The 26,385-nt window shown below is 40.1% G+C and overlaps 2 non-coding genes across 2 annotated transcripts; both read right to left on the bottom strand.

Moving 5' to 3' along the window:
* Window positions 1–3,211: 3,211 nt before the first annotated feature.
* On the bottom strand, window positions 3,212–3,319 carry LOC112793193 (small nucleolar RNA R71). Its single transcript, XR_003197899.1, has one exon. It is a non-coding gene; the product is annotated as a small nucleolar RNA R71 (small nucleolar RNA).
* Window positions 3,320–13,285: 9,966 nt separating this feature from the next.
* LOC112792904 (small nucleolar RNA R71) lies at window positions 13,286–13,393 on the bottom strand. The gene has a single exon (XR_003197623.1). It is a non-coding gene; the product is annotated as a small nucleolar RNA R71 (small nucleolar RNA).
* Window positions 13,394–26,385: the final 12,992 nt, after the last annotated feature.

Below are 26,385 nucleotides of genomic sequence, written 5' to 3'. Positions count from 1 at the left end.
TTCGGCCATGCCTAGACCTTGTTCTTATGTATTTTCAACGGTGGAGTTTCTACACACCATAGATTAAGGTGTGGAGCTCTGCTGTACCTCAAGTATTAATGCAATTACTATTGTTCTTCTATTCAATTCAACTTGTTCTTGTTCTAAGATATCACTTGTTCTTCAACTTGATGAATGTGATGATCCGTGACACTCATCATCATTCTCACCTATGAACGTGTGACTGTCAATCACCTCCGTTCTACCTTAGATTGGGTGGATATCTCTTGGATTCTTTACCGGAATCTTCGTGGTATAAGCTAGAATTGATGACTGCATTCAAGAGAATCCGGAAGGTCTAAACCATGTCTGTGGTATTCTGAGTAGGATTCAATGATTGAATGACTGTGACGAGCTTCAAACTCGCGATTGTGGGGCGTTAGTAACAGACACAAAAGAATCACTAGATTCTATTCCAACATGATCGAGAATCGACAGCTGAATAGCCGTGCCGTGACAGGGTGCATTGAACATTTTCACTGAGAGGATGGGAGGTAGCCACTGACAATGGTGAAACCCTACATACAGCTTGCCATGGAAAGGAGTAAGAAGAATTGGATGAAGACAGTAGGAAAGCAGAGAGACGAAAGGGACAAAGCATCTCCATTCGCTTATCTGAAATTCTTACCAATGAATTACATAAGTATCTTTATCTTTATCTTTATGTTTTATTCATACATCATCCATAATCATTTGAGTTTTCCTGACTAAGATTTACAAGGTGACCATAGCTTGCTTCATACCAACAATCTCTGTGGGATCGACCCTTACTCGCGTAAGGTTTATTACTTGGACAACCCAGTACACTTGCTGGTTAGTTGTGCGAAGTTGTGATAAAGAGTTGAGATTACAATTGTGCGTACCATGTTGATGGCGCCATTGATGATCACAATTTCGCCCACCAAGTTTTTGGCGCTGTTGCCGGGGATTGTTCGAGTTTTCGGCAAGCTTTTGGTCCGGCAACATCAGTGCCAAATTTCTGATCCGGCAACAGCACCAAGTTTTTTGGCGCCGTTGCTGGGGATTGTTCGAGTTTTCGGCAAGCTTTTGGTCCGATAACATCAGTGCCAAATTTCTGATCCGGCAACAGCACCAAGTTTTTGGCGCCGTTGCCGGGATTGTTCGAGTTTGGACAACTGACGGTTCATCTTGTTGCTTAGATTGGGTATTTTTTTTCAGAGTTCTTAAGAATGAATTCTAGTGTTTCAAGGTGATGTTCTTATCATCACCAAAGCTGATTGATTTTCATCAATTTAGCTCTTGAATGCAATGTCCTGCTGAAGCTTGACTAGCCATGTCTAATCCCTTTAGACTGAAGCTTTAGACTAACATTGCATGATTCCTGGAACTCTCATTAAGAATTTTGATACCTTTATTTTCTTGTTCACTTAATTTTCGAAAAATCCAAAAAAAATTTACAAAATCATAAAATCCAAAAATATTTCTTGTTTGAGTCTAGTGTTTCATGTTAAGTTTGGTGTCAATTGCATTCATGCATGTGTCTTCATTAATCTTCAAGTTGTTCTTGATGATTTCATTGCTCTAATTTTTAAATTCTCTTGACTTGAGTGTTTATGTGTCTCATATGCATTCTCATTTTGTCAGTGTCAGTAGTATACAAACTGCTAAGTTTGGTGTCTTGCATGCATTGTTATTTGATTTTAGTTGCATTTTGATTATTCCTCATTATAAAAAATCCAAAAATATTTTTTATTGGTGTCTTTTCAAGTCAATAATACAGAGAATTGAAGATTCAGAATATACAGCAGAGGAATTATACAGAACAAGCTGGGCGTTCAAAACGCCCAGTGAAGAAGGGCAAACTGGCGTTTAAACGCCAGCCAGGGTACCTGGCTGGGCGTTTAACGCCCAAAAGGGTAGTAGTTTGGGCGTTAAATGCCAGAATGTGCACCATTCTAGGTGTTTAATGCCAGGATGGCACAAGAGGGAAGATTCTGTTTTTAATTCAAAATTTTTTTCAGGTTTTCAAAATTTTTTTTAAAATCAAATCTTTTTCAAATCATATCTTTTCAATCATATGTTTTCAAAATCAATTTCTTTCCATTTTCAAAAATACTTGCTATCAATTAATGATTTGATTCAACATTTCAAGTATGTTGCCTTTTCTGTTGAGAAAGGTTTAATGTTTGAATCATATCTTTTCTTGTTAGCCAAGTCATTATTTTTTTTAAATCAAATCTTTTTAAATTGTTTTTCAAATCATATCTTCACAATCACATCTTTTTAAAACCATAACTTTTCAATCATATCTTCTTCATCACATCATTTTCAAAATAGTTTTCAATCATATCTTTTTAATTTCTTATTTCAAAATCTTTTTCAAAAATCACTTGATTTCTTTTCCACTCTTGGTTTTCGAAAATCAATTAGTGATTTTCAAAATGTTTTCAAAATCTTTTTAATTTATTTTCGAAAATTTCTTCCCCTCTTCTCACATCCTTCTAATTATGGACTAACACTATTCCTCAATGCACAATTCGAACTCCATCTTTCCTTGATAAGTTCGAATTTTCTACCTCTTCCTTCTATTTTTCTTTTCCTCTAACACCTCAAGGAATTTCTATACTGTGACATAGAGGATTCCATATTTCCTTGTTTTCTTCTCTTTCATATGAGCAGGAGCAAATACAAAAGCATTCTTGTTGAGGCTGACCCTAAACGTGAAAGGACCTTGAAGCGAAAGCTAAGAGAAGCTAAGGCACAACTCTCTGTAGAGGACCTAACAGAAATCTTCAAAGAAGAAGACATGGCAGCCGAAAACAACAACAATGCCAACAATGCAAGGAAGGTGCTGGGTAACTTTACTGCACCTACTCCCGACTTTTATGGGAGAAGCATCTCTATCCCTGCCATTGGAGCAAACAACTTTGAGCTTAAGCCTCAATTAGTTTCTCTAATGCAACAGAATTGCAAGTTCCATGGACTTCCATTGGAAGATCCTCATCAGTTTTTAGCTGAATTCTTGCAAATCTGTGACACTGTCAAGACTAATGGGGTTGACCCTGAGGTCTACAGACTTATGCTATTCCCTTTTGCTGTAAGAGACAGAGCTAGGACATGGTTGGACTCACAACCTAAAGAAAGCCTGAACTCTTGGGAAAAGCTAGTCAATGCCTTCTTGGCAAAGTTCTTTCCACCTCAAAAATTGAGTAAGCTTAGAGTGGAAGTCCAAACTTTCAGACAGAAGGAAGGAGAATCCCTCTATGAAGCTTGGGAAAGATACAAACAATTGGTCAGAAAGTGTCCCTCTGATATGCTTTCTGAATGGAGCATCATAGGTATTTTCTATGATGGTCTGTTTGAACTGTCCAAGATGTCTTTGGATAGCTCTGCTGGAGGATCTCTTCATCTGAAGAAGACGCCTACAGAAGCTCAAGAACTAATTGAAATGGTTGCAAATAACCAATTCATGTACACTTCTGAAAGGAATCCTGTGAAGAATGGGACAAATCAGAAGAAAGGAGTTCTTGAGATTGATACTCTGAATGCCATATTGGCTCAGAACAAAATATTGACCCAGCAAGTCAATATGATTTCTCAAAGTCTGTCTGGAATGCAAAATGCACCAAGCAGTACTAAGGAAGCTTCATCTGAAGAAGAAGCTTATGATCTTGAGAACCCTTCAATGGAAGAGGTGAATTACATGGGAGAACCCTATGGAAACACCTATAATCCTTCATGAAGAAATCACCCAAATCTCTCATGGAAGGATCAACAGAGACCTCAACAAGGTTTCAACAACAATAATGGTGGAAGAAACAGGTTTAGCAATGGCAAGCCTTTTCCATCATCTTCTCAGCAACAGATAGAGAGTTCTAAGCAGAACCATCCTGACTTAGCAACCATGGTCTCTGATCTAATCAAAACCACTCAAAGTTTCATGACTGAAACAAGATCCTCCATTAGAAACTTGGAGGCACAAGTGGGGCAGCTGAGCAAGAAAATTACTGAACTCCCTCCTAGTACTCTTCCAAGCAATACAGAAGAAAATCCAAAAGGAGAGTGCAAGGCCATCAACATGGCCGAATTTGGAGAGGAGGAAGAGGCAGTGAACGCCACTGAGGAAGACCTCAATGGACGTCCACTGGCCTCCAATGAGTTCCCTAATGAGGAACCATGGGAATCTGAGGCTCCCACTGAGACCATAGAGATTCCATTGGATTTACTCCTGCCATTCATGAGCTCTGATGAGTATTCTTCCTCTGAAGAGGATGAGTATGTCACTGAAGAGCATGTTGCTAAATACCTTGGAGCAATCATGAAGCTAAATGACAAGTTATTTGATAATGAGACTTGGGAGGATGAACCCCCTTTGCTCACCAAAGAATTTGATGACTTGTCTAGGCAGAAACTACCTCAAAAGAGACAAGATCCTGGAAAGTTCTCAATACCTTGTGCCATAGGCACCATGACCTTCAAGAAGGCCTTGTGTGACCTAGGGTCAAGTGTAAACCTCATGCCTCTCTCTGTAATGGAGAAGCTAGGGATCTTTGAGGTGCAAGCTGCAAAAATCTCACTAGAGATGGCAGACAATTCAAGAAAACAAGCTTATGGACTTGTAGAGAATGTTCTGGTAAAAGTTGAAGACCATTACATCCCTGCTGATTTCATAGTCCTAGAGACTGGGAAGTGCATGGATGAATCCATCATCCTTGGCAGACCCTTCCTAGCCACAGCAAAGGATGTGATTGATGTGGACAGAGGAGAATTGATCATTCAAGTGAATGAAGAATCCCTTGTGTTCAAGGCTCAGGGATATCCCTCTGTCACCATGGAGAGGAAGCATGAAGAGCTTCTCTCAAAACAGAGTCAAACAGAGCCCCCACAGTCAAACTCTAAGTTTGGTGTTGGGAGGCCACAACCAACTTTTAAGTTTTGTGTTGAACCCCCACATTCAAACTCTAAGTTTGGTGTTGGGAGGTTCCAACATTGCTCTGAGTATCTGTGAGGCTCCATGAGAGCCCACTGTCAAGCTAATGACATTAAAGAAGCGCTTATTGGGAGGCAACCCAATCTTATTATATTTATCTATTCTCTTTTGTTATTTTATATTTTCTGTAGGTTGATGATCATGAGAAGTCACAAAATCAATTAAAAAAAGCAAAAACAGAAAGAAAAACAGAAAGAAAAATAGCACACCCTGGAGGAGAACTTGCTGGCGTTTAAACGCCAGTAAGGCTAGCAGATGGGCGTTTAATGCCCAGTCTGGCACCATTCTGGGCGTTTAACGCCAGAAAGGGGCACCAGACTGGCGTTAAACGCCAGGAAAGGGCAAGAAGTTGGCGTTAAACGCTAGAAATGGGCACCAGCCTGGCTAGGGGTGGCAAACGGGCCTAAACCCGCCGGGCCGGCCCGCGTAACCCGCCAAAAAAGGCGGGCTGGGCTGGAAAATCGAGACCGCCAAATAGCAAAAGCCCGCCTAACCCGCACCGCTTAAACCGCGGGTTTTGGCGGGCTTTGGCGGGGCGGGGCGGGCTTCCCCGCCGGGCTAAGGTTTTTTTTAGTGAGGGGGTATTTTTGCAATTTTTTTCCTAAAACCTAACTTCCCCCAACCTAACTTACAAGAGTATGAAGATAAAAATTAGTGTTTTGAATTATGTTTATGTTATTTTGGAGACAATATTTGTAATTATGTTTTGAATTATGTTTATTTTGCTTTGGAGAGAATATTTATACTTATATTTTGAATGAAAATTTGGTTTATAATTATATTTATTAGATATTTATAATTACAAAGACTTTAATGTTTGTGAATATAAAAAATATAATTTTTTATGCCATTAGAAATTATAAATTTATTAATATGGTTGTGAAATTATATATATTACTTAGTAGTTAATAGTAAAAAAAAAAGAGGAGCTTTGGCGGGCTTAACCCGCCAGCCCGCAGTTAGGCGGGGCGGGCTAGGATTCTAAGACCGCCTAATTAGGCGGGGCGGGGCGGGCCAGCCCGCCAAAGAGCGGGCTTCTGGCGGGGCGGGGCGGGGCGGGGCGGGCTTCCCCGCTTGCCACCCCTAAGCCTGGCGTTTAACGCCAGAATTGGCACAGGGAGCAATTTTGCTCGCCACTTGGTGCAGGGATGACTTTTCCTTGACACCTCAGGATATGTGGACCCCACAGGATCTCCACCTACCCCACCACTCTCTCTCTTCTCCACCCATTCACCAATCACCTCAACGCCTCTTCCCCAAAAACCCTTCACCTATCAAATCCCATCTTTCTCTTCACCACTCACATCCATCCTTCACAAAACCCCACCTACCTCACCATTCAAATTCAAACCACTTTCCCTCCCAAACCCACCCTCCCATAACCGAACCCTAACCCTCTCCCCACCCCTATATAAACTCATCTTCACTCCTTCATTTTCACACACCCTAAACACTACTTCTCCCCCTTTTGGCCGAACCACAAAGCCATTCCCATCTCCTTCATTTCTTCTTCTTCTACTCTCTTCTTTTCTCTTTTGCTCGAGGACGAGCAAACCTTTTAAGTTTGGTGTGGTAAAAGCATTGATTTTTGTTTTTCCATAACCATTTATGGCATCCAAGGCCGGAGAAATCTTTAGAAAGAGGAAAGGGAAGGCAAAAGCTTCCACCTCCGAGTCATGGGAGATGGAGAGATTCATCTCAAGGGTGCATCAAGACCACTTCTATGAAGTTGTGGCCTTGAAGAAGGTGATCCCCGAGGTCCCTTTCAAACTCAAAAAGAGTGAATATCCGGAGATCCGACATGAGATCCGAAAAAGAGGTTGGGAAGTTCTTACCAACCCCATTCAACAAGTCGGAATCTTAATGGTTCAAGAGTTCTATGCCAATGCATGGATCACCAAGAACCATGATCAAAGTGTGAACCCGGACCCAAAGAATTGGCTTACAATGGTTCGGGGGAAATACTTGGATTTTAGTTCGGAAAATGTAAGGTTGGCATTCAACTTGCCCATGATGCAAGGAGACGAACATCCTTACACTAGAAGGGTCAACTTTGATCAAAGGTTGGACCAAGTCCTCACAGTCATTTATGAAGAGGGCACCCAATGGATTCAAGAGGAAAGCCGGTTCAATTGAGAAGGCATGACCTCAAGCCTGTGGCTAGGGGATGGTTGGAGTTTATCCAACGCTCAATCATTCCCACTAGTAACCGGTCCGAAGTTACTATAGACCGGGCTATCATGATTCATAGCAACATGATTGGAGAAGAAATAGAAGTTCATGAGGTTATATCCCAAGAACTTTATAAGGTGGCGGACAAGTCCTCTACCTTGGCAAGGTTAGCCTTTCCTCATCTCATTTGTCACCTCTGTTATTCAGTTGGAGTTGACATAGAGGGAGACATCCCCATTGATGAGGACAAGCCCATCACTAAGAAAAGGATGGAGCAAACAAGAGACCCCTCTCATCATGAAATCCCTGAGATGCCTCAAGGGATGCACTTTCCTCCACAAAACTATTGGGAGCAACTGAACACCTCCCTAGGAGAATTGAGTTCCAACATGGGATAACTAAGGGTGGAGCACCAAGAACACTCCATTCTCCTCCATGAAATTAGAGAAGATCAAAGAATCATGAGAGAGGAGCAACAAAGACAAGGAAGAGACATTGAGGAGCTCAAGCACTCCATAAGATCTTCAAGAGGAAGAACAAGCCGCCATCACTAAGGTGGACCCGTTCTTTAATTCCCTTGTTCTTTATTTTTCTGTTTTTCAAAAATTATGCTTATGTTTATCTATGTTTGTGTCTTGAGATCATTAGTGTCTTAGTGTCTATGCCTTAAAGTTATGAACGTCCTATGAATCCATCACCTTTCTTGAATGAAAGATGTTCTTAATTGAAAAATAGAAGAATTGCATGAATTTTGAATTTTATAACAGATTAATTATTTTGATGTGGTGGCAATACTTTTATTTTCTGAATGTATGCTTAAACAGTGCATATGTCTTTTGAATTTGTGGTTCATGAATGTTGGCTCTTGAAAGAATGATGAAAAAGGAGAAATGTTACTGAGGATCTGAAAAATCATAAAAATGATTCTTGAAGCAAGAAAAAGCAGTGAATACAAAAAAAAAGAAAAAACCGAAAAAAAAAGAAGAAAAAAAGAGAGAGAAAAGAAAAAATAAAGTTGTGATCCAAGGCAAAAAGAGTGTGCTTAAGAACCCTGGACACCTCTAATTGGGGACTCTAGCAAAGCTGAGTCACAATCTGAAAAGGTTCACCCAATTATGTGTCTGTGGCATGTATGTATCCGGTGGTAATACTGGAAGACAGAGTGCTTTGAGCCACGGCCAAGACTCAATAAGTAGCTGTGTTCAAGAATCATCATACTTAACTAGGAGAATCAATGACACTATCTGGATTCTGAGTTCCTAAAGAAGCCAATTATTCTTAATTTCAAAGGATAGAGTGAGCTGCCAAAACTGTTCAGAGGCAAAAAAGCTAAAAGCCCCGCTCATCTAATTAATACTGATCTTCATAGATGTTTTTGGAATTCATTGTATATTCTCTTCTTTTTATCTTATTTGATTTTTAGTTGCTTGAGGACAAGCAACAATTTAAGTTTGGTATTGTGATGAGCGGATAATTTATACGCTTTTTGGCATTGTTTTTAGTATTTTTTAGTATGTTTTAGTTAGTTTTTAGTATATTTTTATTAATTTTTAGTTAAAATTCTCTTTTCTGGACTTTACTATGAGTTTGTGTATTTTTCTGTGATTTCAGGTATTTTCTGGCTGAAATTGAGGGACCTGAGCAAAAATCTGATTCAGAGGCTGAAAAGGACTGCAGATGCTGTTGGATTCTGACCTCCCTGCACTCGAAGTAGATTTTCTGGAGCTACAAAAGCCCAATTGGCGCGCTCTCAACGGCCTTGGAAAGTAGACATCCTGGACTTTCCAGCAATATATAATAGTCCATACTTTGCCCAAGATTTGATGGCCCAAACCGGCGTTCCAAATCAGCTAAAAACTGCCCGGCGTTAATCGCCGGAACTGGCACAAGAATGGGAGTTAAACGCCCAAACTGGCACAAAAGCTGGCGTTTAACTCCAAGAAAAGTCTCTACACGAAAATGCTTCAATGCTCAGCCCAAGCACACACCAAGTGGGCCCAGAAGTGGATTTTTATGTCATTTACTCATCTCTGTAAACCCTAGGCTACTAGTTCTCTATAAGTAGGACCTTTTACTATTGTATTTTCATCTGGGTAGCTATCTTTATTCTTATGCTATCTTAGATCATTGGGAGGCTGGCCATTTGGCCATGCCTAGACCTTGTTCTTATGTATTTTCAACGGTGGAGTTTCTACACACCATAGATTAAGGTGTGGAGCTCTACTATACCTCGAGTATTAATGCAATTACTATTGTTCTTCTATTCAATTCAACTTGTTCTTGTTCTAAGATATCACTTGTTCTTCAACTTGATGAATGTGATGATCCGTGACACTCATCATCATTTTCACCTATGAACGTGTGACTGTCAATCACCTCCGTTCTACCTTAGATTGGGTGGATATCTCTTGGATTCTTTAACCGGAATCTTCGTGGTATAAGCTAGAATTGATGACTGCATTCAAGAGAATCCGGAAGGTCTAAACCTTGTCTGTGGTATTCTGAGTAGGATTCAATGATTGAATGACTGTGACGAGCTTCAAACTCGCGATTGTGGGGCGTTAGTGACAGACACAAAAGAATCACTGGATTCTATTCCGACATGATCGAGAACCGACAGCTGAATAGCTGTGCCGTGACAGGGTGCGTTGAACATTTTCACTGAGAGGATGGGAGGTAGCCACTGACAATGGTGAAACCCTACATACAGCTTGCCATGGAAAGGAGTAAGAAGGATTGGATGAAGACAGTAGGAAAGCAGAGAGACGGAAGGGACAAAGCATCTCCATTCGCTTATCTGAAATTCTTACCAATGAATTACATAAGTATCTTTATCTTTATCTTTATGTTTTATTCATACATCATCCATAATCATTTGAGTTTGCCTGACTAAGATTTACAAGGTGACCATAGCTTGCTTCATACCAACAATCTCTGTGGGATCGACCCTTACTCGCGTAAGGTTTATTACATGGACGACCCAGTACACTTTCTGGTTAGTTGTGCGAAGTTGTGATAAAGAGTTGAGATTACAATTGTGCGTACCATGTTGATGGCGCCATTGATGATCACAATTTCGCCCACCAATATTCATTTGCACCCAAGAACATGATGAATATGATTGTGTGATGCTCATCATCAGTCTCACTTATGAACGCGTGCCTGACAACCACTTCCGTTCTACATGCAAACAAGGCTTGAGTGGATATCTCTTGGATTCCTTGATCAGAATCTTTGTGGTATAAGCTAGAATTGATGGCGACATTCTTGAGAATCCGGAAGGTCTAAACCTTGTCTGTGGTATTCTGAGTAGGATTCAAGGATTAAATGACTGTGACGAGCTTCAAACTCATGATTGTAGGGCGTTAGTGATAGACGCAAAAGAATCACTGGATTCTATTCCGACATGATCGAGAACCGACAGATGAATAGCCGTGCTGTGACAGAGCACGTTGAACATTTTCACTGAGAGGACGGGACTGTAGCCATTGACAACGGTGATGCCCAACATACAGCTTGCCATGGAAAGGAGTAAGAAGGATTGGATGAAGACAGTAGGAAAGCAGAGAGACGGAAGGGACAAAGCATCTCCATACACTTTTCTGAAATTCTCGTCAATGAATTACATAAGTATCTCTATCTTTACTTTATGTTTTATTTATCTTTTAATCATTAATCCTCCATAACCATTTGAATCCTCCTGACTGAGATTTACAAGATGACCATAGCTTGCTTCATACCAACAATCTCCGTGGGATCGACCCTTACTCGCGTAAGGTTTATTACTTGGACGACCCAGTGCACTTGCTGGTTAGTTGTGCGAAGTTGTGATAAAGAGTTGAGATTGCAATTGAGCGTACCATGTTGATGGCGCCATTGATGATCACAATTTCCTGCACCAAGTTTTTAGCGCCGTTGCCGGGGAATTAAATGTCCTAACTACAGTTTCGCATTTGTTCCCTGCAATAACAGTGCCAAGTTTTGATCCGGCAACAACACCAAGTTTTTGGCGCCGTTGCCGGGGATTGTTTGAGTTTGGACAACTGACGGTTCATCTTGTTGCTTAGATTAGGTATTTTTCTTCAGAATTTTTAAGAATGAATTCTAGAGTTTTAAGGTGATGATCTTATCATCACCAAAGCTGATTGATTCTCATCAATTTAGCTCTTGAATGTAATGTCCTGCTGAAGCTTGGCTAGCCATGTCTAATCTTATTAGACTACAGCTTTAGACTAACATTGCATGATTCCTGGAATTCTTATTAAAAGTTTTGATCCTCTTCATTTTCTTTTTCGACATAATTTTTGAAAAAACCATAAAAAATTACAAAATCATAAAAACCAAAAATATTTTATGTTTCTTGTTTGAGTCTAGTGTCTCATTTTAAGTTTGGTGTCAATTGTATGTTTCTATTCTTCTTGCATTTTTTTCGAATTCAATCATGTGTCTTCATTGATCTTCAAGTTGTTCTTGATGATTTTCTTACTCTGATCTTTAAATTCTCTTGTCTTAAGTGTTTTGTTGTTTCTTATATGCATTCTCAATTTGTTAGTGTCAATAGTATACAAACTTCTAAGTTTGGTATCTTGCATGCATTGTTTATTTGATCTTAGTTTCATTTTGATTATTCCTCATTATTAAAAATCCAGAAAATTTTTAATTTGTGTCTTTTCAAGTCAATAATACAGGGAATTGAAGATTCAAAACATTCAGCAGAGTAATTACACAGAAAAAGCTGGGCGTTCAAAACGCCCAGTGAGGAAGGAAAACTGGCGTTTAAACGCCAGCCAGGGTGCCTGGCTGGGCATTTAACGCCCAAAAGGGTAGAGTTTTGGGCGTTAAACGCCAGAATGGATATCATTCTGGGCGTTTAATGCCAGGATGGCACAAGAGGGAAGATTCTATTTTTAATTCAATTTTTTTTCAAGTTTTCATAATTTTTCAAAAGCAAATCTTTTTCAAATCATATCTTTTCAATCATATATTTTCAAAATCAATTTCTTTCCATTTTCAAAAATACTTGCTAACAATTAATGATTTGATTCAACATCTCAAGTATGTTACCTTTTTTGTTGAGAAAGGTTTAATGTCTGAATCATATCTTTTAAATTTCTTGTTAGCCAAGTCATTAATTTTAAAAATAAAATCTTTTTAAATTGTTTTTCAATCATATCTTTTCAATCATATCTTTTTAAAACCATAACTTTTCAATCATATCTTCTTAGTCACATCTTTTTCAAAATAGTTTTCAATCATATCTTTTTGCTTTCTAATTTCAAAATCTTTTTTTAAATTTCACTTAATTTCTTTCCCAATCTTAGTTTTCAAAAATCATTTACCATTTTTCAAAATTTCTTTTAATTAATTCACTTTAATTTTCAAAAATTTCTTTCCCTCTTCTCACATCCTTCTATTTATGGACTAATACTCCTCCTCAATGCACAATTCGAACTCTATCTCTCTTGATAAGTTCAAATTCTTCTACCTCCTCCTTCTATTCTTCATTTCCTCTGACACCTCAAGGAATCTCTATACTGTAACATAGAAGACTCCATATTTTCTTGTTTTCTTCTCTTTCATATGAGCAAGAGCAAAGACAAAGGCATTCTTGTTGAAGCTGACCCTGAACCTGAAAGGACCTTGAAGCGAAAGCTAAGAGAAGCTAAAGCACTACTCTCTGTAGAGGACCTAACAGAAATCTTCAAACAAGAAGAAGACATGGCAGCCGAAAACAACAACAATGCCAACAATGCAAGGAAGGTGCTGGGTGACTTTACTGCACCTACTCCCGACTTCTATGGGAGAAGCATCTCCATTGTTGCCATTGGAGCAAACAACTTTGAGCTTAACCCTCAATTAGTTTCTCTAATGCAACAGAATTGTAAGTTCCATGGACTTCCATTGGAAGATCCTCATCAGCTTTTAGCTGAATTCTTGCAAATCTGTGACACTGTCAAGACCAATGGGGTTGACCCTGAGGTCTACAGACTTATGCTATTCCCTTTTGCTATAAGAGACAGAGCTAGGATATGGTTGGACTCACAACCTAAAGAAAGCCTGAACTCTTGGGAAAAGCTAGTCAATGCCTTCTTGGCAAAGTTCTTTCCACCTCAAAAATTGAGTAAGCTTAGAGTGGAAGTTCAAACCTTCAGACAGAAGGAAGGTGAATCCCTCTATGAAGCTTGGGAAAGATACAAACAATTGATCAGAAAGTGTCCTTCTGACATGCTTTCTGAATGGAGCATCATAGGTATCTTCTATGATGGCCTGTCTGAACTGTCCAAGATGTCATTGGACAGCTCTGCTGGAGGATCTCTTCATCTGAAGAAGACGCCTATAGAAGCTCAAGAACTCATTGAAATGGTTGCAAATAACCAATTCATGTACACTTCTGAAAGGAATCCTGTGAACAATGGGACGAATCAGAAGAAAGGAGTTCTTGAGATTGATACTCTGAATGCCATATTGGCTCAGAACAAAATATTGACTCAGCAATTCAATATGATTTCTCAAAGTCTGTCTGGAATGTAAGCTGCACCAAGCAGTACTAAGGACGCTTCATCTGAAGAAGAAGCTTATGATCCTGAAAACCCATCAATGGAAGAGGTGAATTACATGGGAGAACCCTATGGAAACACCTATAATCCTTCATGGAGAAATCATCCAAATCTCTCATGGAAGGATCAACAGAGACCTCAACAAGGTTTCAACAACAATAATTGTGGAAGAAACAGGTTTAGCAATGGCAAGCCTTTTCCATCATCTTCTCAGCAACAAATAGAGAATTCTAAGAAGAGCCACTCTGACTTAGCAACCATGGTCTCTGATCTAATCAAAACCACCCAAAGTTTTATGACTGAAACAAGGTTGGTGCACGAAATTGTGATCATCAATGGCGCCATCAACATGGTACGCTCAATTGCAATCTCAACTCTTTATCACAACTTCACACAACTAACCAGCAAGTGCACTAGGTCGTCCAAGTAATAAACCTTACGCGAGTAAGGGTCGATCCCACGGAGATTGTTGGTATGAAGCAAGCTATGGTCATCTTGTAAATCTCAGTCAGGTGAATTCAAAAGGTTATGGAGAATTGATAATCAAAAGATGAAATAAAACATAAAATAAAGATAGAGATACTTATGTACTTCATTGGTGAGAATTTCAGATAAGCGTATGGAGATGCTTTGTCCCTTCCGTCTCTCTGCTTTCCTACTGTCTTCATCCAATCCTTCTTACTCCTTTCCATGGCAAGCTGTATGTTGGGCATCACCGTTGTCAATGGCTACAGTCATGTCCTCTCAGTGAAAATGTTCAACGCGCTCTGTCACAGCACGGCTATTCAGCTGTCGGTCCTCGATCATGTCGGAATAGAATCCAGTGATTCTTTTGCGTCTGTCACTAACACCCCACAATCGCGAGTTTGAAGCTTGTCACAGTCATTCAATCCTTGAATCCTACTCAGAATACCACAGACAAGGTTTAGACCTTCCGGATTCTCTTGAATGCCGCCATCAATTCTAGCTTATACCACGAAGATTCGGATTAAGGAACCCAAGAGATATCCACTCAATCTAAGGTAGAACGGAGGTGGTTGTCAGGCACACGTTCATAGGTGAGAATGATGATGAGTGTCATGGATCATCACATTCATCAAGTTAAGGAACAAATGATATCTTAGAATAAGAATAAGCTGAATTGAATAGAAGAACAATGGTAATTACATTAATACTCGAGGTACAGCAGAGCTCCACACCTTAATCTATGGTGTGTAGAAACTCCACCGTTGAAAATACATAAGAACAAGGTCTAGGCATGGCCGAGAGGCCAGCCCCCATGATCTAAGATAGCATAAGACTACTCAAAGATAGATACCAAGATGTCTAATACAATAGCAAAAGGTCCTATTTGTAGAGAACTAGTAGCTTAGGGTTTACAAAGATGAGTAAATGACGTAAAAATCCACTTCCGGGCCCACTTAGTGTGTGCTTGGGCTAAGCATTGAAGCATTTTCGTGTAGAGACTCTTCTTGGAGTTAAACGCCAGCGTTTGTGCCAGTTTCGGCGTTTAACTCCCATTCTTGTGCCAGTTCCGGTGTTTTACGCCAGAATTCTTTAGCTGACTTGGAACGCCTGTTTGGGCCATTAAATCTCGGGCAAAGTATGGACTATTATAAATTGCTGGAAAGCCCATAATGTCTACTTTCCAACGCAGTTGAGAGCGCGCCAATTGGGTTTTTGTAGCTCCAGAAAATCTACATCGAGTGCAGGGAGGTCAGAATCCAACAGCATCTGCAGTCCTTTTCAGCCTCTGAATCAGATATTTGCTCAGGTCCCTCAATTTCAGCCAGAAAATACCTGAAATCACAGAAAAACACACAAACTCATAGTAAAGTCCAGAAAAGTGAATTTTAACTAAAAACTAATAAAAATATAATAAAAACTAACTAAAATATACTAAAAACATACTAAAAATAATGCCGAAAAGCATATAAATTATCCGCTCATCACAACACCAAACTTAAATTGTTGCTTGTCCCCAAGCAATTGAAAATCAAATAAGATAAAAAGAAGAGAATATGCAATGAATTTCAAAAACATTTATGAAGATCAGTATTAATTAGATGAGCGGGGCTTTTAGCTTTTTGCCTCTGAACAGTTTTGGCATCTCACTCTATCCTTTGAAATTCAGAATGATTGGCTTCTATAGAAACTCAGAATCTAGATAGTGTTATTGATTCTCCTAGTTAAGTATGATGATTCTTGAACATAGCTACTTTATGAGTCTTGGCTGTGGCCCAAAGCACTCTGTCTTCTAGTATTACCACCGGATACATACATGCCACAGACACATAACTGGGTGAACCTTTTCAGATTGTGACTCAGCTTTGCTAGAGTCCCCAATTAGAGGTTTCCAGGGATCTTAAGCACACTCTTTTTGCCTTGGACAACTTTATTATTTCTTTTTCTTTTTTTTTTGAATTCACTACTTTTTCTTGCTTCAAGAATCATTTTTATGATTTTTCAGATCCTCATTAACATGTCTCCTTTTTCATCATTCTTTCAAGAGCCAACATTCATGAACAACAAATTCAAAAGACATATGCACTGTTCAAGCATACATTCAGAAGTTAAAGTATTGCCACCACATCAAAATAATTAATCTGTTATAAAATTCAAAATTCATGCAATTCTTCTCTTTTCCAGTTAAGAACATTTTTCATTTAAGAAAGGTGATGGATTCATAGGACATTCATAACTTTAAGGCATAGACACTAAGACACTAATGATCATAAGACACAAACATAGATAAACATAGGCATAAAAATTTAAAAAACAGAGAAATAAAGGACAAGGAGATTAAAGAACGGGTCCACCTTAGTGATGGCGTCTTGTTCTTCCTCTTGAAGATCTTATGGAGTGCTTGAGCTCCTTAATGTCTCTTCTTTGCCTTTGTTGCTCCTCTCTCTTGATTCTTTGATCTTCTCTAATTTCATGGAGGAGGATGGAATGTCCTTAGTGCTCCACCCTTAGTTGTCCTATGTTGGAACTCAATTCTCCAAGGGAGGTGTTTATATCCTGCCAATAGTTTTATGGAGGAAAGTGCATCCCTTGAGGCATCTCAAGGATTTCATGATGAGTGGGATCTCTTGTTTGCTCCGTCCTTTTCTTAGTGATGGGCTTGTCCTCATCAATGAGGATGTCTCCCTCTATGTTAACTCCAACTGAATTACAGAGGTGACGAATGAGATGAGGGAAGGCTAACCTTGCCAAGGTAGAGGACTTGTCCGCCACCTTATAAAGTTCTTGGGATATAACCTCATGAACTTCTACTTCATCTCCAATCATGATGCTATGAATCATGTTAGCCCGATCTATAGTAACTTCAGACCGGTTGCTAGTGGGAATGATTGAGCATTGGATAAACTCCAACCATCCTCTAGCCACGAGCTTGAGGTCATGCCTTCTTAGTTGAACTGGCTTCCCTCTTGAATCTCTCTTTCATTAAGCGCCCTCTTCACAAATGTCTATGAGGACTTGGTCCAACCTTTGATCAAAGTTGACCCTTCTAGTGTAAGGGAGTTCATCTCCTTGCATCATGGGCAAGTTGAATGCCAACCTTACATTTTCCGGACTAAAATCTAAGCATTTCCCCCGAACCATTGTAAGCCAATTCTTTGGGTCCGGGTTCACACTTTGATCATGGTTCTTGCTGACCCATGCATTGGCATAGAACTCTTGAACCATTAAGATTCCGACTTGTTGAATGGGGTTGGTAAGAACTTCCCAACCTCTTCTTCAGATCTCATTTCGGATCTCTGGATATTCACTCTTTTTGAGTTTGAAAGGGACCTCGGGGATCACTTTCTTCATGGCCACAACTTCATAGAAGTGGTCTTGATGCACCCTTGAGATGAATCTCTCCATCTCCCATGACTCAGAGGTGGAAGCTTTTGCCTTCCCTTTCCCCTTTCTAGAGGTTTCTCCGGCCTTAGATGCCATAAATGGTTATGGAAAAACAAAAAGCAATGCTTTTACCATACCAAACTTAGAAGTTTTGCACGTCCTCGAGCAAAAGAAGAAAGAAGAGAGTAGAAGAAGAAGAAATAGAGGAGATGGAGGTGGCTTTGTGGTTCGGCCAAGGGGGAGAAGTAGTGTTTAGGTTGTGTGAAAATGAAGGAGTGAAGAAGGGTTTATATAGGGGTGGGGAGAGGGGTAGGGTTCGGTCATGGATGGGTGGGTTTGGGAGTTAAAGTGGTTTGAATTTGAACGGTGAGGTAGGCGAGGTTTTATGAAAGGTGGATGTGAGTGGTAAAGAGAATAGTGGGATATGATAGGTGAGGGGTTTTTGGGGAAGAAGTGTTGAGGTGATTGGTGAATGGGTGAAGAGGAGAAAGAGTGGTGGGGTAGGTGGGGATCCTGTGGGGTCCACAGATCCTGAAGTGTCAAAGAAAATTCATCCCTGCACCAAGTGGCGAGCAAAAATGCTCCCTTATGCCAATTCTGGCGTTAAACGCTGGGCTGGTGCCCATTTCTGGCGTTTAACGCCAGCTTCTTGCCCTTTCCTGGCATTTAACACCAATCTGGTGCCCTTTTCTAGCGTTAAACGCCCAGAATGGTGCCAGACTGGGCGTTAAACGCCCATTTGCTGCCCTTACTAGCATTTAAACACCATCAAGTTTTTCCTCCAGGGTGTGCTATTTTTCTTTCTGTTTTTCATGCTGTTTTTGCTTTTTCAATTGATTTTGTGACTTCCCATGATCATCAACCTACAGAAAACATAAAATAACAAAGGAAATTAGTAAATATAACAAAATTGGGTTGCCTCCCAACAAGCGCTTCTTTAATGTCAGTAGCTTGACAATGGGCTCTCATGGAGCCTCATAGATACTCAGAGTCATGTTGGAACCTCCCAACACCAAACATAGAGTTTGAATGTGGGGGTTTAACACCAAACTTAGAAGTTGGTTGTGGCCTCCCAACACCAAACTTAGAGTTTGACTGTGGGAGCTCTGTTTGACTCTGTTTTGAGAGAAGTTCTTCATGCTTCCTCTCCATGGTTACAGAGGGATATCCTTGAGCCTTAAACACAAAGGATTCTTCATTCACTTGAATGATCAATTCTCCTCTGTCAACATCAATCACAGCCTTTGCTGTGGCTAGGAAGGGTCTGCCAAGGATGATGGATTCATCCATGCACTTCCTAGTCTCTAGGACTATGAAATCAGCAGGGATGTAATGGTCTTCAACTTTTACCAGAACATCCTCTACAAGTCCATAAGCTTGTTTTCTTGAATTGTCTGCCATCTCTCGTGAGATTCTTACAGCTTGTACCTCAAAGATCCCTAGCTTCTCCATTACAGAGAGAGGCATGAGGTTTATGCTTGACCCTAGGTCACACAGAGCCTTCTTGAAGGTCATGGTGCCTATTGTACAAGGTATTGAGAACTTCCCAGGGTCCTGTCTCTTTTGAGGTAGTTTCTGCCTAGACAAGTCAGCCCGTTCTTTGGTGAGCAAAGGGGGTTCATCCTCCCAAGTCTCATTACCAAATAACTTGTCATTTAGCTTCATGATTGCTCCAAGGTACTTAGCAACTTGCTCTTCAGTGACATCTTCATCCTCTTCAGAGGAAGAATACTCATCAGAGCTCATGAATGGCAGAAGTAAATCCAATGGAATCTCTATGGTCTCAGTGTGAGCCTCAGATTCCCATGGTTCCTCATTAGGGAACTCATTGGAGGCCAGTGGACGTCCATTGAGGTCTTCCTCAGTGGTGCTCACTGCCTCTTTCTCCTCTCCAATTTCGGCCATGTTGATGGTCTTACACTCTCCTTTTGGATTCTCTTCTGTATTGCTTGGAAGAGTACTAGGAGGGAGTTCAGTAACTTTCTTACTCAGCTGACCCACTTGTGCCTCCGAGTTTCTAATGGAGGACCTTGTTTTAGTCATGAAACTTTGAGTGGTTTTGATTAGATCAGAGACCTTGGTTGCTAAGTCAGAGTGGCTCTGCTTAGAATCCTCTGTCTGTTGCTGAGAAGATAATGGAAAAGGCTTGCCATTGCTAAACCTGTTTCTTCCACCATTATTGTTGTTGAAACCTTGTTGAGGTCTCTGTTGATCCTTCTATGATAGATTTGGATGATTTCTCCATGAAGGATTATATGTGTTTCCATAGGGTTCTCCCATGTAATTCACCTCTTCCATTAATGGGTTCTCAGGATCATAAGCTTCTTCTTCAGATGAAGCGTCCTTAGTACTGCCTGGTGCAGCTTGCATTCCAGACAGACTTTGAGAAATCATATTAACTCGCTAGGTCAATATTTTGTTCTGAGCCAATATGGCATTCAGAGTATCAATCTCAAGAACTCCTTTCTTCTGATTCGTCCCATTGTTCACAGGATTCCTTTCAGAAGTGTACATGAATTGGTTATTTACAACCATTTCAATGAGTTCTTGAGCTTCTGTAGGCATCTTCTTCAGATGAATAGATCCTCCAGCAGAGCTATCCAATGACATCTTGGACAGTTCAGACAAACCATCATAGAAGATACCTATGATGCTCCATTCAAGAGCATGTCAGAAGGACACTTTCTGATCAATTGTTTGTATCTTTCCCAAGCTTTAGAGAGGGATTCACCTTCCTTCTGTCTGAAGGTTTGGACTTCCACTCTAAGCTTACTCAATTTTTGAGGTGGAAAGAACTTTGCCAAGAAGGCATTGACTAACTTTTCCCAAGAGTTCAGCTTTCTTTAGGTTGTGAGTCCAACCATATTCTAGCTCTGTCTCTTACAGCAAAAGGGAATGGCATAAGTCTGTAGACCTCAGGGTCAACCCCATTGGTCTTAACAGTGTCACAGATTTGTAAGAATTCAGCTAAAAACTGATGAGGATCTTCCAATGGAAGTCCATGGAACTTGCAATTCTATTGCATTAGAGAAGCTAATTGAGGCTTAAGCTCAAAGTTGTTTGCTCCAATGGCAGGGATAGAGATACTTCTCCCATAGAAGTCGGGAGTAGGTGCAGTAAAGTCACCCAGCACCTTCCTTGCATTGTTGGCATTGTTGTTGTTTTTGGCTGCCATGTCTTCTTCTTTGAAGATTTCTGTTAGGTCCTCTACAGAGAGTTGTGCTTTAACTTCTCTTAGTTTTCGCTTCAAGGTCCTTTCAGGTTCAGGGTCAGCCTCAATAAGAATGCTTTTGTCTTTGCTCCTGCTCATATGAAAGAGAAGAGAACAAGAAAATATGGAATGCTCTATGTCACAGTATAGAGATTCCTTGAGGTGTCAGAGGAATAGAAGGAGGAGGTAGAAGAATTAGGATGTGAGAAGAAGGGAAGAATTTTCAAAAATAAGTTAAAAGATTTTGAAAAATAATTTTGAAAATTGATTGATGATTTTCGAAAACTAAGAGTGGGAAAGAAATTAAGTGATTTTTGAAAAAGATTTTGAAATTAGAAATCAAAAAGATATGATTGAAAACTTATTTTGAAAAAGATGTGATTAAAAAGATATGATTGAAAAGATATAGTTTCAAAAAGATATGATTGGGAAGATATGATTTGGAAAAACAATTTAAAAAGATTTGATTTTTAAAATCAATGACTTGGCTAACATGAAAAGATATGATTCGAACATTAAACCTTTCTCAACAGAAAAGGCAACATACTTGAAATGTTGAATCAAATCATTAATTGTTAGCAAGTATTTTTGAAATTGGAAAGAAATTGATTTTGAAAATATATGATTAAAAAGATATGATTTGAAAAAGATTTGATTTTGAAAAATTATGAAAACTTGAAAAAAATTTGAATTGAAAACAAAATCTTCCTCTTGTGCCATCCTGGAGTTAAACGCCCAGAATGGTATACATTCTGGCATTTAACGCCCAAAATGCTACCCTTTTGGGCGTTAAACGCCAGTTTTCCTTCTTCACAGGGCGTTTTGAACGCCCAGCTTTTTCTGTGTAATTCCTCTGCTGTATGTTTTGAATCTTCAATTCTCTGCATTATTGACTTGAAAAGACACAAATTAAAATTTTTTTTGGATTTTTAATGATGAGGAAAAATCAAAATGCAACTAAAATCAAATAAACAATGCATGCATGACACCAAACTTAGAAGTTTGTATACTACTGACACTAACAAATTGAGAATGCATATGAGAAACAACAAACCACACAAAACAAGAGAATTTAAAGATCAGAGCAAGTAAATCATCAAGAACAACTTGAGGATCAATGAAGACACATGATAAATGCAAGAAGAACAGAAGCATGGAATTGACACCAAACTTAAAATGAGACACTAGACTCAAACAAGAAATATTTTTGGTTTTTATGATTTTGTAATTTTTTTGGATTTTTCGAAAATTATATGGAGAAGAAAATAAAGAGATTCAAAACTTTTAATAAGAATTCCAGGAATCATGCAATGTTAGTCTAAAGCTTTACTCTAAAGGAATTAGACATGGCTAGCCAAGCTTCAGCAGGACATTACATTCAAGAGCTAAATTGATGAAGATCAATCAGCTTTGGTGATGATAAGAACATCACCTTGAAACACTAGAATTCATTATTAAAAATTCTGAAAAATACCTAATCTAAGCAACAAGAAGAACCGTCAGTTGTCCAAACTCAAACAATCCGCGGCAACGACGCCAAAAACTTGGTGCACAAAATTGTGATCATCAATGGCGCCATCAACATGGTACGCTCAATCGCAATCTCAACTCTTTATCACAACTTCGCACAACTAACCAGCAAGTGCACTAGGTCGTCCAAGTAATAAACCTTATGCGAGTAAGGGTCGATCCCACGGAGATTGTTGGTATGAAGCAAGCTATGGTCATCTTGTAAATCTTAGTCAGGAGGATTCAAATGGTTATGGAGAATTGATAATCAAAGATGAATAAAACATAAAATAAAGATAGAGATACTTATGTAATTCATTGGTGAGAATTTCAGATAAGCGTATGGAGATGCTTTGTCCCTTTCGTCTCTCTGCTTTTCTACTGTCTTCATCCAATCCTTCTTACTCCTTTCCATGGCAAGCTGTATGTTGGGCATCACCATTGTCAATGGTTACAATCCCGTCCTCTCAGTGAAAATGTTCAACGCGCTCTGTCACAGCACAGCTATTCAGCTGTCGGTTCTCGATCATGTCGGAATAGAATCCAGTGATTCTTTTGCGTCTGTCACTAACGCCCCACAATCACGAGTTTGAAGCTCGTTACAGTCATTCAATCCTTGAATCCTACTAAGAATACCACAGACAAGGTTTAGACCTTCCGAATTCTCTTGAATGCCGCCATCAATTCTAGCTTATACCACGAAGATTCTAATTAAGGAACCCAAGAGATATCCACTCAATCTAAGCTAGAACGGAGGTGGTTGTCAGGCACACGTTCATAGTTGAGAATGATGATGAGTGTCACGGATCATCACATTCATCATGTTGAGGAACAAGTGATAGGTCTAGGCATGGCCGAGAGGCCAGCCCCGATGATCTAAGATAGCATAAGACTACTCAAAGATAGCTACCAAGATGTCTAATACAATAGCAAAAGGTCCTATTTGTAGAGAACTAGTAGCTTAGGGTTTACAAAGATGAGTAAATGACATAAAAATCCACTTCCGGGCCCACTTGGTGTGTGCTTGGGCTGAGCATTGAAGAATTTTCGTGTACAGACTCTTCTTGGAGTTAAACGCCAGCTTTTGTGCCAGTTTGGGCGTTTAACTCCCATTCTTGTGCCAGTTCCGGCGTTTTACGCCAGAATTCTTGAGCTGACTTGGAACGCCTGTTTGGGCCATCAAATCTCGGGAAAAGTATGGACTATTATACATTGCTGGAAAGCCCAGGATGTCTACGTTCCAACGCAGTTTAGAGCGCGCCAATTGGGCTTCTGTAGCTCCAGAAAATCCACTTCGAGTACAGGGAGGTCAGAATCCAACAGCATATGCAGTCCTTTTCAGTCTTTGAATCAGATTTTTGCTCAGGTCCCTCAATTTCAGCAAGAAAATACTTGAAATCACAGAAAAACACACAAACTCATAGTAAAGTCCAAAAAAGTGAATTTTAAATAAAAACTAATAAAAATATAATAAAAACTAACTAAAACATACTAAAAACATACTAAAAACAATGCCAAAAAGCGTATAAATTCTCCGCTCATCAAAGGTCCTCCATTAGAAACTTGGAGGCACAAGTGGGTCAGCCGAGCAAGAAAGTCACTAAACTCCCTCCTAGCACTCTTCCAAGCAATACAGAAGAAAATCCAAAAGGAGAGTGTAAGGCCATCAACATGGCCGAAATTGGAGAGGAGAAAGAGGCAGTGAGCGCCACTGAGGAAGACCTCAATGGATGTCCACTAGCCTCCAATGAGTTCCCTAATGAGGAACCATGGGAATCCGAGGCTCACACTGAGACCATAGAGATTCCATTGGATTTACTTCTGCCATTCATGAGCTCTGATGAGTATTCTTCCTCTGAAGAGGACGAAGATGTCATTGAAGAGCAAGTTGCTAAGTACCTTGGAGCAATCATGAAGCTAAATGACAAGTTATTTGGTAATGAGACTTGGGAGGATGAACCCCCTTTGCTCACCAAAGAACTAGATGACTTGACTAGGCAGAGATTACCTCAAAAGAGACAGGACTCTGGGAAGTTCTCAATACCTTGTACCATAGGCATCATGACCTTTAAGAAGGCTCTGTGTGACCTAGGGTCAAGCATAAACCTCATGCCTCTCTCTGTAATGGAGAAGCTAAGGATCTTTGAGGTGCAAGCTGCAAGAATCTCACTAGAGATGGCAGACAATTCAAGAAAACAAGCTTATGGACTTGTAGAGGATGTTCTGGTAAAGATTGAAGACCATTACATCCCTGCTGATTTCATAGTCCTAGAGACTGGAAGTGCATGGATGAATCCATCATCCTTGGCAGACCCTTCCTAGCCTCAGCAAAGGCTGTGATTGATGTTGACAGAGGAGAATTGATCATTCAAGTGAATGAAGAATCCTTTATGTTTAAAGCTCAATGATATCCCTCTATAACCATGGAGAAGAAGCATGAAGAGCTTCTCTCAAAACAGAGTCAAACAGAGCCCCCACACTCACACTCTAAGTTTGATGTTGGGAGGTTCCAACATGGCTTTGAGTATTTGTGAGGCTCCATGAGAGCCCACTGTGAAGCTACTGACATTAAAGAAGCACTTGTTGGGAGGCAACCCAATGCTATATTTATCTATTTCCCTTTGTTATTTTATGTCTTTTATAGGTTGATGATCATGGGAAGTCACAAAATCAATTGAAAAAGCAAAAACAGAATGAAAAATAGAAAGAAAAATAGCACACGCTGGAGGAAAATTTACTGGCATTTAAACGCCAGTGAAGATAGCAAAATGGGCGTTTAACGCCCAGTCTGGCACCATTCTTGGGTGTCTAACGCCAGAAAGGGGCACCAGACTGGCATTTAACGCCAGGAATGGGAAGAAGCTGGCGTTAAATGGCAGAAATGGGCACCAGCCTGGCATTTAACGCCAGGATTGGCAGAAGGAGCATTTTTGAATGCCATTTGGTGCAGGGATGAATTATCCTTGACACCTCAGGATCTGTGGACCCCACAGGATCCCCACCTACCCCACCACTCGCTCTCTTCTTCACCCATTCACCAATCACCTCAACACCTCTTTCCCGAAAACCCCTCACCTATCAAATCCCACCATTCTCTTCACCACTCACATCCATCCTTCACAAAACCCCACCTAGCTCACCATTCAAATTCAAACCACTTTCCCTCCCAAACCCACCCATATTGGTTGAACCCTACCCCTCTCTCCACCCCTATATAAACCCATGTTCACTCCTTCATTTTCACACAACCTACACACTACTTCTCCCCCTTGGCCGAAAAACAAAGCCACATCCATCTCCTCTATTTCTTCTTCTTCTACTCTCTTCTTTCTTCTTTTGCTTGAGGATGAGCAAATCTTCTAAGTTTGGTGTGGTAAAAGCATTGCTTTTTGTTTTTCCATAACCATTTATGGCATCTAAGGCTGGAGAAACCTCTAGAAAGAGGAAAGGGAAGGCAAAAGCTTCCACCTCCGAGTCATGGGAGATGGAGAGATTCATCTCAAGGGTGCATCAAGACCACTTCTATGAAGTTGTGGCCATGAAGAAGGTGATCCCCGAGGTCCCTTTCAAACTGAAAAAGAGTGAATATCCGGAGATCCGACATGAGATCCGAAGAAGAGGTTGGGAAGTTCTTACCAACCCCATTCAACAAGTCGAAATCTTAATGGTTCAAGAGTTCTATGCCAATGCATGGATCACCAAGAACCATGATCAAAGTGTGAACCCATACCCAAAGAATTGGCTTACAATGGTTCGGGGGAAATGCTTAGATTTTAGTCCAGAAAATGTAAGGTTGGCATTCAACTTGCCCATGATGCAAGGAGATGAACACCCCTACACTAGAAGGGTCAACTTTGATCAAAGGTTGGACCAAGTCCGCATAGACATTTGTGAAGAGGGCACTCAATGGAAGAGAGATCAAGAGGGAAGCCGGTTCAACTGAGAAGGCATGACCTCAAGCCCGTGGCTAGAGGATGGTTGGAGTTTATCCAACGCTCAATCATTCCCACTAGCAACCGGTCCGAAGTTACTATAGACCGGGCTATCATGATTCATAGCATCATGATTGGAGAGGAAGTAGAAGTTCATGAGGTTAT

This window comes from Arachis hypogaea, chromosome 3 (assembly GCF_003086295.3).
Source record: "Arachis hypogaea cultivar Tifrunner chromosome 3, arahy.Tifrunner.gnm2.J5K5, whole genome shotgun sequence".
Taxonomy (NCBI): domain Eukaryota; kingdom Viridiplantae; phylum Streptophyta; class Magnoliopsida; order Fabales; family Fabaceae; genus Arachis; species Arachis hypogaea.
This window is presented reverse-complemented; position numbering and strand designations above follow the sequence as displayed.